At 45.5% G+C, this 14563-nt stretch overlaps 1 protein-coding gene across 3 annotated transcripts in view; it reads left to right on the top strand.

Annotated features, from left to right (window-relative positions):
* The window catches only part of ARHGEF9 (Cdc42 guanine nucleotide exchange factor 9), a 1787868-nt gene that overhangs the window by 1456072 nt on the left and 317233 nt on the right, over positions 1 to 14563 (top strand). The gene's annotated exons all lie outside the window — the stretch shown is intronic.

The following is a 14563-nucleotide window of genomic DNA, read 5'->3' on the forward strand; positions in this document are numbered from 1 at the left end:
ATGCTAAAGTGGGATAGTTGAGGAGTGGGGTGAGGATTCTCATATAATCCTATTGCTGATGTGGGATAGTTAAAGAGTGGGGTGAGGATTCTCATATAATCCTATTGCTTAGGTGGGATAGTTGAGGAGTGGGGGGAATTCCCATATAATCCTTTTGCTGGGGTGGGATAGTTGAGGAGGGGGGGGGGGAATTCCCATATATTCCTATTGCTGGGGTGGGATAGTTGAGGATTGGGGCGGGGGATTCTCATATAATCCTATTGCTGGGGTGGGATAGTTGAGGAGTGGGGGAGATTCTCATATACTCCTATTGCTGAGGTGGGATAGTTGAGGAGTGGGGGGGGATTCTCATATAATCCTATTGATGAGGTGGGATAGTGAGGAGTGGGGGAATTCTCATATAATCCTATTGCCGAGGTGGGATAGTTGAGGAGTGGGGGGAATTCTCATATAATCAAATTTCTGAGGTGGGATAGTTGAGGAGTGGCGGGGATTCTCATATAATCCTATTGCTGAAGTGGGATAGTTAAGGAGAGTGGGGGGAATTCTCATATAATCCTATTGCTGAGGTGGGATAGTTGAGGAGTGGGGGGGGGGGGAATTCCCATATAATCCTATTGCTGGGGTGGGATAGTTGAGAGTGGGGCGAATTCCCATATAATCCTATTGCTGGGGTGGGATAGTTGACAATTGGGGCGGGGGATTCTCATATAATCCTATTAATGATGTGGGATAGTTGAGGAGTGGGGGGGAATTCCCATATAATCCTATTGCTGGGGTGGGATAGTTGAGAGTGGGGGGGAATTCCCATATAATCCTATTGCAGGGGTGGGATAGTTGAAAGTGGGGGGAATTACCATATAATCCTATTGTTGAGGTGGGATAGTTGAGGAGTGGGGGCAGATTCTCATATAATCCTAATGCTAAAGCGGGATAGTTGAGGAGTGGGGGGGAATTCTCATATAATCCTATTACGTAGGTGGGATAGTTGAGGAGAGGGGGGGGATTCTCATATAATCCTATTGCTTAGGTGGGATAGTTGAGGAGTGGGGGGAGATTCTCATACAATCATATTGCTGTGGTGGGATAGTTGAGGAGTGGGGGAATTCTCATATAATCCTATTGCTGAGGTGGGATAGTTGAGGAGTGGGGGGAGAATTCTCATATAATCCTATTGCTGAGGTGCGATAGTTGAGGAGTGGGGGAATTCTCATATAATCCTATTGCCGAGGTGGGATTGTTGAGGAGTGGGGGGAATTCCCATATAATCCTATTGCTGGGGTGGGATAGTTGAGAGTAGGGGGAATTCCCAAATAATACTATTGCTGGGGTGGGATATTTGAGAGTGGGAGGAATTCCCATATAATCCTATTGTTGAGGTGGGATAGTTGAGGAGTGGGGGTAGATTCTCATTTAATCCTAATGCTAAAGTGGGATAGTTGAGGAGTGGGGGGAATTCTCATATAATCCTATTGCTTAGGTGGGATAGTTGAGGAGTGGAGGGGGGGAATATCCCATATAATCCTATTGCTGGGGTGGGATAGTTGGGGAGTGGGGGGAGATTCTCATACAATCATATTGCTGAGGTGGGATAGTTGAGGAGTGGGGGAATTATCATATAATCCTATTGCTGAGGTGGGATAGTTGAGGAGTGGGGGGAGAATTCTCATATAATCCTATTGCTGATGTGCGATAGTTGAGGAGTGGGGGAATTCTCATATAATCCTATTGCCGAGGTGGGATTGTTGAGGAGTGGAGGGGTGGAATATCCCATATAATCCTATTGCTGGGGTGGGATAGTTGGGGAGTGGGGGGGGAATTCCCATATAATCCTATTGCTAGGGTGGGATAGTTGAGAGTGGGGTGAATTCCCATATAATCCTATTGCTGGGGTGGGATAGTTGAAAATTGGGGCGGGGGATTCTCATATAATCCTATTGATAGTTGAGGAGTGGGGGGATTATCACATAATCCTATTGCTGAGGTGGGATAGTTAAGGAGTGGGGCGGGGGGATTCTCATATAATCCTATTGATGAGATGGGATATTTAAGGAGTGGGGGGAATTCTAATATAATCCTATTACTGGGGTGGGATAGTTGAGGATTGGGGCGGGGGATTCTCATATAAGCATATTTCTGTGGTGGGATTGTTGAGGAGTGGGGGAGAATTCTCCTATAATACTATTGCTGTGATGGGATAGAGGAGTGGGGGGGAATTATCATATAATCCTATTGCTGATGTGGGATAGTTAAAGAGTGGGGTGAGGATTCTCATATAATCCTATTGCTTAGGTGGGATAGTTGAGGAGTGGGGGGAATTCCCATATAATCCTTTTGCTGGGGTGGGATAGTTGAGGAGGGGGGGGGAATTCCCATATAATCCTATTGCTGGGGTGGGATAGTTGAGGATTGGGGCGGGGGATTCTCATATAATCCTATTGCTGGGGTGGGATAGTTGAGGAGTGGGGGAGATTCTCATATACTCCTATTGCTGAGGTGGGATAGTTGAGGAGTGGGGGGGATTCTCATATCCTATTGCTGAGGTGGGATAGTTGAGGAGTGGGGGGAATGCTCATATAATCCTATTGCTGAGGTGGGATAGTTGAGGAGTGGGGGGAATTCTCATATCCTATTGCTGAGGTGGGATAGTTGAGGAGTGGGGGTAATTCTCATATAATCTTATTGCTGAGGTGGGATAGTTGAGGAGTGAGGGAGATTCTTATATAATCCTATTGCTGAGGTGGGATACTTGAGGAGTGGGGGAATTCTCATATAATCTTATTGCTGAGGTGGGATAGTTGAGGGGGGGGGGAATTCTCATATAATCCTATTGCTGAGGTGGGATAGTGAGGAGTGGGGGAATTCTCATATAATCCTATTGCCGAGGTGGGATAGTTGAGGAGTGGGGGGAATTCTCATATAATCAAATTTCTGAGGTGGGATAGTTGAGGAGTGGCGGGGATTCTCATATAATCCTATTGCTGAAGTGGGATAGTTGAGGAGTGGGGGGAATTCTCATATAATCCTATTGCTGAGGTGGGATAGTTGAGGAGTGGGGGGAGATTCTCATATAATCCTATTGCTGAGGTGGGATAGTTGAGGAGTGGGGGAATTCTCATATAATCCTAATGCTGATGTGGGATAGTTGAGTAGTGGGGGGGGGGATTCTCAAATAATCCTATTGATGAGGTGGGATAGTTGAGGAGTGGGGGAATTCTCGTATAATCCCACTGCTGAGGTGGGATAGTTGAGGAGTGGTGGGGGGGATTCTCATATAATCCTATTGATGAGGTGGGATAGTTAAAGAGTGTGGGGATTCTCATATAATCCTATTGATGAAGTAGGATATTTAAGGAGTGGGGTGAGGATTCTCATATAATCCTATTGCTTAGGTGGGATAGTTGAGGAGTGGGGGGAATTCCCATATAATCCTATTGCTGGGGTGGGATAGTTGAGGAGTGGGGGGAATTCCCATATAATCCTATTTCTGGGGTGGGATAGTTGAGGATTGGGGCGGGGGATTCTCATATAATCCTATTGCTGGGGTGGGATAGTTGAGGAGTGGGGGAGATTCTCATATAATCCTATTGCTGAGATGGGATAGTTGAGGAGTGGGGGGAATTCTCATATAATCCTAATGCTGAGGTGGGATAGTTGAGGAGTGGGGGAATTCTCATATAATCCTATTGCTGAGGTGGGATAGTTGAGGAGTGGGGCGGGGGGATTCTCATATAATTCTAGTGCTGAGATGGGATAGTTGAGGAGTGGGGGGAATTCTCATATAATCCTATTGCTAAAGTGGGATAGTTAAGGAGTGGGGGGAGATTCTAATATAATCCTAATTCTGAGGTGGGATAGTTGAGGAGTGGGGGGGGGGTTCTCATATAATCCTAATGCTGAGGTGGGATAGTTGAGGAGTGGGGGGGGGGGTAATTCTCATATAATCCTATTGCTGAGGTGGGATAGTTGAGGAGTGGGGGGGGAGATTCTCATATAATCCTAATGCTGAGGTGGGATAGTTGAGGAGTGGGGGAATTCTCATATAATCCTATTGCTGAGGTGGGATAGTTGAGGAGTGGGGCGGGGGGATTCTCATATAATTCTAGTGCTGAGATGGGATAGTTGAGGAGTGGGGGGAATTCTCATATAATCCTATTGCCGAGGTGGGATTGTTGAGGAGTGGGGGGAATTCTCATATAATCCTATTGCTAAGGTGGGATAGTTGAGGAGTGGGGGGGAGATTCTCATATAATCCTAATGCTGAGGTGCGATAGTTGAGGAGTGGGGGGGGGGGAATTCTCATATAATCCTATTGCTGAGGTGGGATAGTTGAGGAGTGGGGGGGAATTCTCATATTATCCTAATGCTGAGGTGGGATAGTTGAGGAGTGGGGGGGGAGATTCTCATATAATCCTAATGCTGAGGTGGGATAGTTGAGGAGTGGGGGGGGAATTCTCATATAATCCTATTGCTGAGGTGGGATATTTGAGGAGTGGGGGGGTGATTCTCATATAATCCTAATGCTGAGGTGGGATTGTTGAGGAGTGGGGAGGGGGAATTCTCATATAATCCTATTGCTGAGGTGGGATAGTTGAGGAGTGGGGGGGAGATTCTCATATAATCCTAATGCTGAGGTGGGATAGTTGAGGAGTGGGGGGGAATTCTCATATAATCCTATTGATTAGGTGGGATAGTTGAGGAGTGGGGGGAGATTCTCATATCATCCTATTGCTGAGGTGGGATAGTTGAGGAGTGGGGGGAATTCTCATATAATCCTATTGCTGAGGTGGGATATTTGAGGAGTGGGGGGGGCGGTGATTCTCATATAATCCTAATGCTGAGATGGGATTGTTGAGGAGTGGGGGGGGGGGGTAATTCTCATATAATCCTATTGCTGAGGTGGGATAGTTGAAGAGTGGGGGGATTCTCATATAATCCTATTGCTGAGGTGGGATAGTTGAGGAGTGGGGGGGAATTCTCATATAATCCTATTGCTAACGTGGGATAGTTGAGGAGTGGGGGGAATTCTCATAAAATTCTATTGCTGAGGTGGGATTGTTGAGGAGTGGGGGGAATTCTCATATAATCGTATTGCTGAGGTGGGATAGTTGAGGAGTGGGGGGAATTATCATATAATCCTATTGTTGAGGTGGGATAATTGAGGAGTGGGGGGAATTCTCATACAATCCTATTGTTGAGGTGGGATAGTTGAGGAGTGGGGGGAATTCTCATATAATCCTATTGCTGAGGTGGGATAGTTGAGGAGTGGGGGGGATTCTCATATAATCCTATTGCTGATGTGGGATAGGTAAAGAGTGGGGGAATTCTCATATAATCCTGTTGATGAAGTGGGATAGTTAAGGAGTGTGGCGGTGGGGATTCTCATATAATCCTATTGCTTAGGTGGGATAGTTGAGGAGTGGTGGGAATTCTCATATAAACATATTGCTGAGGTGGGATTGTTGAGGAGTGGGGGAGAATTCTCATATAATACTATTGCTGAGATGGGAAAGTTGAGAACTGGGGGTAAATTCTCATATAATCCTATTGCTGATGTGGGATAGTTAAAGAGTGGGGGGAGATTCTCATATAATCCTATTGCTTAGGTGGGATAGTTGAGGAGTGGGGGGAATTCCCATATAATCATATTGCTTGGGTGGGATAGATGAGGAGTGGGGGGAATTCCCATATAATCCTATTGCTGGGGTGGATAGTTGAGGATTGGGCGGGGGATTCTCATATAATCCTATTGCTGAGGTGGGTTAGTTGAGGAGTGGGGGGAATTCTCATATAATCCTATTGCTGAGGTGGGTTAGTTGAGGAGTGGGGGGAATTCTCATATAATCCTATTGCTAAGGTGGGATAGTTGAGGAGTGGGGGGAGATTCTCATATAATCCTATTGCTGAGGTGGGATAGTTGAGGAGTGGGGGGAGATTCTCATATAATCCTATTGCTGAGGTGGGATAGTTGAGGAGTGGGGGAATTCTCATATAATCCTATTGCTGAGGTGGGATAGTTGAGGAGTGGGGGGGGGGATTCTCATATAATCCTATTGATGAGGTGGGATAGTTGAGGAGTGGGGGAATTCTCATATAATCCTACTGCTGAGGTGGGATAGTTGAAGAGTGGGGGGGATTCTCATATAATACTATTGATGAGATGGGATAGTTGAGGAGTGGGGGGGCGGTGATTCTCATATAATCCTATTGATGAGATGGAATAGTTGAGGAGTGGGGGGGAATTCTCATATAATCCCATTGCTGAGGTGGGATTGTTGAGGAGTGGGGGGAATTCTCATATAATCTTATTGCTGAGGTGGGATAGTTGAGGAGTGGGGGGGGATTCTCATATAATCCTATTGATGGGGTGGGATAGTTGAGGAGTGGGGGGAATTCTCATATCCTATTGCTGAGGTGGGATAATTGAGGAGTGGGGGAATTCTCATATAAACCTATTGCTGAGGTGGGATAGTTGAGGAGTGGGAGGAATTCTGATATAATCCTATTGCTGAGGTGGGATAGTTGAGGAGTGAAGTGGAGGATTCTCATATAATCCTATTGCTGAGGTGGGATAGTTGAGGAGTGGGGGAATTCTCATATAATCCTATTGCTGAGGTGGGATAGTTGAGGAGTGTGGGGGGGGGGGTTTCTCATATAATCCTATTGCTGAGGTGGGATAGTTGAGGAGTGTGGGGGGGGATTCTCATATAATCCTATTGTTGAGGTGGGATTGTTGAGGAGTGGGGGGGAATTCTCATATAATCCTATTGCTGAGGTGGGATAGTTGAGGAGTGGGGGGGAATTCTCATATGCTATTGCTGAGATGGGATAGTTGAGGAGTGGGGTAATTCTAATATAATCCTATTGCTGAGGTGGGATAGTTGAGGAGTGGTGGGAATTCTCATAAACATATTGCTGAGGTGGGATTGTTGAGGAGTGGGGGAGAATTCTCATATAATACTATTGCTGAGATGGGAAAGTTGAGAACTGGGGGCGAATTCTCATATAATCCTATTGCTGAGGTGGGATAGTTGAGGAGTGGGGGGAATTCCCATATAATCATATTGCTTGGGTGGGATAGATGAGGAGTGGGGTGAATTCTCATATAATCCTATTGATGAGGTGGGTTAGTTGAGGAGTGAGGGGGATTCTCATATAATCCTATTGATGAGGTGGGATAGTTGAGGAGTGGGGGAATTCTCATATAATCCTATTGCTGAGGTGGGATAGTTGAGGAGTGGGGGGAATTCTCATATAATCCTATTGCTGAGGTGGGATAGTTGAGGAGTGGGAGGAATTCTGATATAATCCTATTGCTGAGGTGGGATAGTTGAGGAGTGAAGGGGAGGATTCTCATATAATCCTATTGCTGAGGTGGGATAGTTGAGGAATGGGGGAATTCTCATATAATCCTATTGCTGAGGTGGGATAGTTGAGGAGTGTGGGGGGGGGGGGTTTCTCATATAATCCTATTGTTGAGGTGGGATAGTTGAGGAGTGGGGGGAATTCTCATATAATACTATTGCTTAGGTGGGATAGTTGAGGAGTGTGGGGGGGAATTCTCATATAATCCTATTGCTGAGGTGGGATAGTTGAGGAGTGGGGGGGAATTCTCATATGCTATTGCTGAGATGGGATAGTTGAGGAGTGGGGTAATTCTAATATAATCCTATTGCTGAGGTGGGATAGTTGAGGAGTGGTGGGAATTCTCATATAAACATATTGCTGAGGTGGGATTGTTGAGGAGTGGGGGAGAATTCTCATATAATACTATTGCTGAGATGGGAAAGTTGAGAACTGGGGGCGAATTCTCATATAATCCTATTGCTGAGGTGGGATAGTTGAGGAGTGGGGGGAATTCCCATATAATCATATTGCTTGGGTGGGATAGATGAGGAGTGGGGGGAATTCTCATATAATCCTATTGCTGAGGTGGGTTAGTTGAGGAGTGGGGGGAATTCTCATATAATCCTATTGATGAGGTGGGTTAGTTGAGGAGTGAGGGGGATTCTCATATAATCCTATTGATGAGGTGGGATAGTTGAGGAGTGGGGGAATTCTCATATAATCCTGTTGCTGAGGTGGGATAGTTGAGGAGTGGGGGGAATTCTCATATAATCCTATTGCTGAGGTGGGATAGTTGAGGAGTGGGGGGAATTCTCATATAATCCTATTGCTAAGGTGGGATAGTTGAGGAGTGGGGGGAGATTCTCATATAATCCTATTGCTGAGGTGGGATAGTTGAGGAGTGGGGGGAGATTCTCATATAATCCTATTGCTGAGGTGGGATAGTTGAGGAGTGGGGGAATTCTCATATAATCCTATTGCTGAGGTGGGATAGTTGAGGAGTGGGGGAATTCTCATATAATCCTATTGCTAAGGTGGGATAGTTGAGGAGTGGGGGGAGATTCTCATATAATCCTGTTGATGAAGTGGGATAGTTAAGGAGTGTGGCGGTGGGGATCCTCATATAATCCTATTGCTTAGGTGGGATAGTTGAGGAGTGGTGGGAATTCTCATATAAACATATTGCTGAGGTGGGATTGTTGAGGAGTGGGGGAGAATTCTCATATAATACTATTGCTGAGATGGGAAAGTTGAGAACTGGGGGCGAATTCTCATATAATCCTATTGCTGATGTGGGATAGTTAAAGAGTGGGGGGAGATTCTCATATAATCCTATTGCTTAGGTGGGATAGTTGAGGAGTGGTGGGAATTCTCATATAAACATATTGCTGAGGTGGGATTGTTGAGAAGTGGGGGAGAATTCTCATATAATACTATTGCTGAGATGGGAAAGTTGAGAACTGGGGGCGAATTCTCATATAATCCTATTGCTGATGTGGGATAGTTGAGGAGTGGGGGGAATTCTCATATAATCCTATTGCTGATGTGGGATACTAATGGAGTGGAGGGAGGATTCTCATATAATCCTATTGCTGAGGTGGGATAGTTGAAGAGTGGGGGGAATTCTCTATATAATCCTATTGCTGATGTGGGATAGTTAAATAGTGGGGGGATTCTCATATAATCCTATTGATGAAGTGGGATAGTAACGGAGTGGGGGGAGGATTCTCATATAATCCTATTGCTGAGGTGGGATAGTTGAAGAGTGGGGGGTATTCTCATATAATCCTATTGCTGAGGTGGGATAGTTGAAGAGTGGGGGGAATTCTCATATAATCCTATTGCTGGGGTGGGATAGTTGAAGAGTTGGGGGAATTCTCATATAATCCTATTGCTGATGTGGGATAGTTAAAGAGTGGGGGGATTCTCATATAATCCTATTGATGAAGTGGGATAGTAACGGAGTGGGGGGAGGATTCTCATATAATCCTATTGCTGAGGTGGGATAGTTGAAGAGTGGGGGGAATTGTCATATAATCCTATTGCTGATGTGGGATAGTTAAAGAGTCGGGGGATTCTCATATAATCCTATTGATGAAGTGGGATAGTAACAGAGTGGTGGGAGGATTCTCATATAATCCTATTGCTGAGGTGGGATAGTTGAAGAGTGGGGGGGGATTCTCATATAATCCTATTGCTGATGTGGGATAGTTAAAGAGTGGGTGGATTCTCATATAATCCTATTGATGAAGTGGGATAGTAACGGAGTGGGGGGAGGATTCTCATATAATCCTATTGCTGGGGTCTGATAGTTAAGGATTGGGGTGGGGGATTCTCATATAATCCTATTGATGAGGTGGGATAGTTGAGGAGTGGGGGAATTCTCATATCCTATTGTTGAGGTGGGATAGTTAAGGAGTGGGGGGAGATTGTCATATAATCCTAATGCTGAGGTGGGATAATTGTTGAGTAGGGGGGAATTCTCATATAATCGTATTGCTAAGGTGGGATAGTTGAGGAGTGGGGGGAGATTCTCATATAATCATATCGCTGAGGTGGGATAGTTGAGGAGTGGGGGAATTCTCATATAATCCTATTGCTGAGGTGGGATTGTTGAGGAGTGGGGGGAATTCTCATATAATCCTATTGCTGAGGTGGGATAGTTGAGGAGTGGGGGGAGGATTCTCATATAATCCTATTGCTTAGGTGGGATAGTGAGGAGTGGGGGGAATTCTCATATAATCCTATTGATGAAGTGGGATAGTAACGGAGTGGGGGTAGGATTCTCATATAATCCTATTGCTGAGGTGGGATAGTTGAGGAGTGGGGGGAATTCCCATATAATCCTATTGCTGGGGTCTGATAGTTAAGGATTGGGGTGGGGGATTCTCATATAATCCTATTGATGAGGTGGGATAGTTGAGGAGTGGGGGAATTCTCATATCCTATTGCTGAGGTGGGATAGTTGAGGAGTGGGGGGAGATTCTTATATAATCCTATTGCTGAGGTGGGATAGTTGAGGAGTGGGGGGAATTCTCATATAATCCTAATGCTGAGGTGGGATAGTTGAGGAGTGGGGAATTCTCATATAATCCTATTGCTGAGGTGGGATAGTTGAGGAGTGGGGGGAATTCTCATATAATCCTATTGCTGAGGTGGGATAGTTGAGGAGTGGGGAAGAATTCTCATATAATCCTATTGCTAAAGTGGGATAGTTGAGGAGTGGGTGGAGATTCTCATATAATTCTATTGCTGGGTGGGATAGTTGAGGAGTGGGGGGGATTCTCATATAAACCTTTTGCTAAGGTGGGATAGTTGAGGAGTGGGGGGAGATTCTCATATAATCCTATTGCCGAGGTGGGATTGTTGAGGAGTGGGGGGAATTCTCATATAATCCTATTACTTAGGTGGGATAGTTGATGAGTGGGGGGGGGATTCTCATATAATCCTAATGCTGAGGTGGGATAGTTGAGGAGTGGGGGGGGGGTAATTCTCATATAATCCTATTGCTGAGGTGGGATAGTTGAGGAGTGGGGGGGAATTCTCATATAATCCTATTGCTGGGGTTGGATAGTTGAGGAGTGGGGGGAATTCTCATATAATCCTATTGCTGAGGTGGGATTGTTGAGGAGTTGGGGGAATTATCATATAATCCTATTGCTGAGATGGGATAGTTGAGGAGTGGAGCGGGGGGGATTCTCATATAATCCTATTGATGAGATGGGATATTTAAGGAGTGGGGCGGGGGGGATTCTCATATAATCCTATTGCTGAGATCGGATATTTAAGGAGTGGGGCGGGGGGCATTCTCATATAATTCTATTGCTGAGATGGGATAGTTGAGGAGTGGTGGAAATTCTCATATAATCCTATTGCTGGGGTGGGATAGTTGAGGAGTGGGGGGAATTCTCATATAATCCTATTGCTGAGGTGGGATAGTTGAGGAGTGGGGGGAATTCTCATATAATCCTATTGCTGGGGTGGGATAGTTGAGGAGTGGGGGGAATTCTCATATAATGCTATTGCTGATGTGGGATAGTTAAAGAGTGGGGGAATTCTCATATAATCCTTTTGATGAAGTGGGATAGTTAAGGAGTGAGGCGGGGGGATTCTCATATAATCCTATTGATGAGATGGGATATTTAAGGAGTGGGGCGGGGGGGGGGGGGTTCTCATATTATCCTATTGCTGAGATGGGATAGTTGAGGAGTGGGGGGAATTATCACATAATCCTATTGCTGAGGTGGGATAGTTGAGGAGTGGGGGGGAATTCTCATATCCTATTGCTGAGGTGGGATATTTCAGGAGTCAGGAGGTTAGGGGGAGTCTCATATAATCTTATTGCTGAGGTGGGATAGTTGAGGAGTGTGGGGGGGAGGGGAATTCTCATATAATCCAATTGCTGACGTGGGATAGTTGAGGAGTGTTTGAGGGGGGGGGGATTCTCTTATAATCCCATGGATGAGGTGGGATAGTTGAGGAGTGGGGGGAAATTCTCATATAATCCTTTTGCTGAGATGGGATAGTTGATGAGTGGGGGGAAATTCTCATATAATCCTATTGCTGAGGTGGGATAGTTTAGGAGTGGGGGGATTCTCATATAATCCTATTGTTTAGGTGGGATAGTTGAGGAGTGGGGGAATTCTCATATAATCCTACTTTTGAGGTGGGATAGTTGAGGAGTGGGGGGGGATTCTCATATAATCCTATTGCTGAGGTGGGATAGTTGAGGAGTGGGGGGAATTCTCATATAATCCTATTGCTGGGGTGGGATAGTTGAGGAGTGGGGGGAATTCTCATATAATCCTATTGTTTAGGTGGGATAGTTCAGGAGTGGGGGGAGATTCTCATATAATCCTAATGCTAAAGTGGGATAGTTGAGGTGTGGGGGAATTCTCATATAATCCTATTGCTGAGGTGGGATAGTTGAGGAGTGGGGGGAGAATTCTCATATAATCCTATTCCTGAGGTGGGATAGTTTAGGAGTGGGGGAATTCTCATATAATCCTATTGCCGAGGTGGGATTGTTGAGGAGTGGGGGGAATTCTCATATAATCCTATTGCTGAGGTGGGATAGTTGAGGAGTGGGGCGGGGGGATTCTCATATAATTCAATTGCTGAGATGGGATAGTTGAGGAGTGGGGGGGGGATTCTCATATAATCTTATTGCTGGGGTGGGATAGTGGAGGAGTGTGGGGGGGAGATTCTCATATAATCCTATTGCTGAGGTGGGATAGTTGAGGAGTGGGGGGGAATTCTGATATAATCCTAATGCTGATGTTGGATAGTTGAGGAGTGGGGGGAATTCTCATATAATCCTATTGCTGAGGTGGGACAGTTGGGGAGTGGGAGAATTCTCATATAATCCTATTGCTGAGGTGGGATAGTTGAGGAGTGGGCGGAATTCTAATATAATCCTATTGCTGAGGTGGGATAGTTGAGGAGTGGGGGGAGATTCTCATATAATCCTAATGCTGAGGTGGGATAGTTGAGGAGTGGGGGGAGATTCTCATATAATCCTAATGCTGAGGTGGGATAGTTGAGGAGTGGGGGGAGATTCTCATATAATCCTAATGCTGAGATGGGATAGTTGAGGAGTGGGGGGAATTCTCATATAATCCTATTGCTGGGGTGGGATAGTTGAGGAGTGGGGGGAATTCTCATATAATCCTATCGCTGAGGTGGGATTGTTGAGGAGTGGGGGGAATTATCATATAATCCAATTGCTGAGATGGGATAGTTGAGGAGTGGGGGGGATTCTCTTATAATCCTATTGATGAAGTGGGATAGTTAAGGTGTGGGGGGAGGATTCTCATATAATCCTATTGCTTAGGTGGGATAGTTGAGAAGTGGGGGGAATTCTCATATAATACTATTGATGAGGTGGGTTACTTGAGGAGTGGGGGACATTCTCATATAATCATATTGCTGAGGTGGGATAGTTGAGGAGTGGGGGGAGGATTCTCATATAATACTATTGCTGAGATGGGATAGTTGAGGAGTGGGGGGGGGAATTCTCATATAATCCTATTGCTGAGATGGGATAGTTGAGGAGTGGGGGGGGGAATTCTCATATAATCCTATTGCTGAGGTGGGATAGTTGAAGAGTGGGGGGAATTCTCATATAATACTATTGATGAGGTGGGATAGTTGAAGAGTGGGGGGAATTCTCATATAATCCTATTGCTGAGGTGGCATAGTTGAGGAGTGAAGGGGAGGATTCTCATATAATCCTATTGCTGAGGTGGGATAGTTGAGGAGTGTGGGGGGGATTCTCATATAATCCTATTGCTGAGGTGGGATAGTTGAGGAGTGTGGGGGGGAATTCTCATATAATCCTATTGTTGAGGTGGGATAGTTGAAGAGTGTGGGGAATTCTCATATAATCCTATTGCTGATGTGGGATAGTTAAAGAGTGGGGGGATTCTCATATAATCCTATTGATGAAGTGGGATAGTAACGGAGTGGGGGGAGGATTCTCATATAATCCTATTGCTGAGATGGGAAAGTTGAGAACTGGGGCGAATTCTCATATAATCCTATTGCTGAGGTGGGATAGTTGAGGAGTGGGGGGAATTCCCATATAATCATATTGCTTGGGTGGGATAGATGAGGAGTGGGGGGAATTCTCATATAATCCTATTGCTGAGGTGGGTTAGTTGAGGAGTGGGGGGAATTCTCATATAATCCTATTGATGAGGTGGGTTAGTTGAGGAGTGAGGGGGATTCTCATATAATCCTATTGATGAGGTGGGATAGTTGAGGAGTGGGGGAATTCTCATATAATCCTATTGCTGAGGTGGGATAGTTGAGGAGTGGGGGTAATTCTCATATAATCCTATTGCTGAGGTGGGATAGTTGAGGAGTGGGGGGAATTCTCATATAATCCTACTGCTAAGGTGGGATAGTTGAGGAGTGGGGGGAGATTCTCATATAATCCTATTGCTGAGGTGGGATAGTTGAGGAGTGGGGGGAGATTCTCATATAATCCTATTGCTGAGGTGGGATAGTTGAGGAGTGGGGGAATTCTCGTATAAACCTATTGCTGAGGTGGGATAGTTGAGGAGTGGGGGAATTCTCATATAATCCTATTGCTAAGGTGGGATAGTTGAGGAGTGGGGGGAGATTCTCATATAATCCTGTTGATGAAGTGGGATAGTTAAGGAGTGTGGCGGTGGGGATTCTCATATAATCCTATTGCTTAGGTGGGATAGTT

Source organism: Ambystoma mexicanum, chromosome 5p (genome assembly GCF_040938575.1).
Source record: "Ambystoma mexicanum isolate Mex_15411 chromosome 5p, UKY_AmexF1_1, whole genome shotgun sequence".
Lineage (NCBI taxonomy): Eukaryota > Metazoa > Chordata > Amphibia > Caudata > Ambystomatidae > Ambystoma > Ambystoma mexicanum.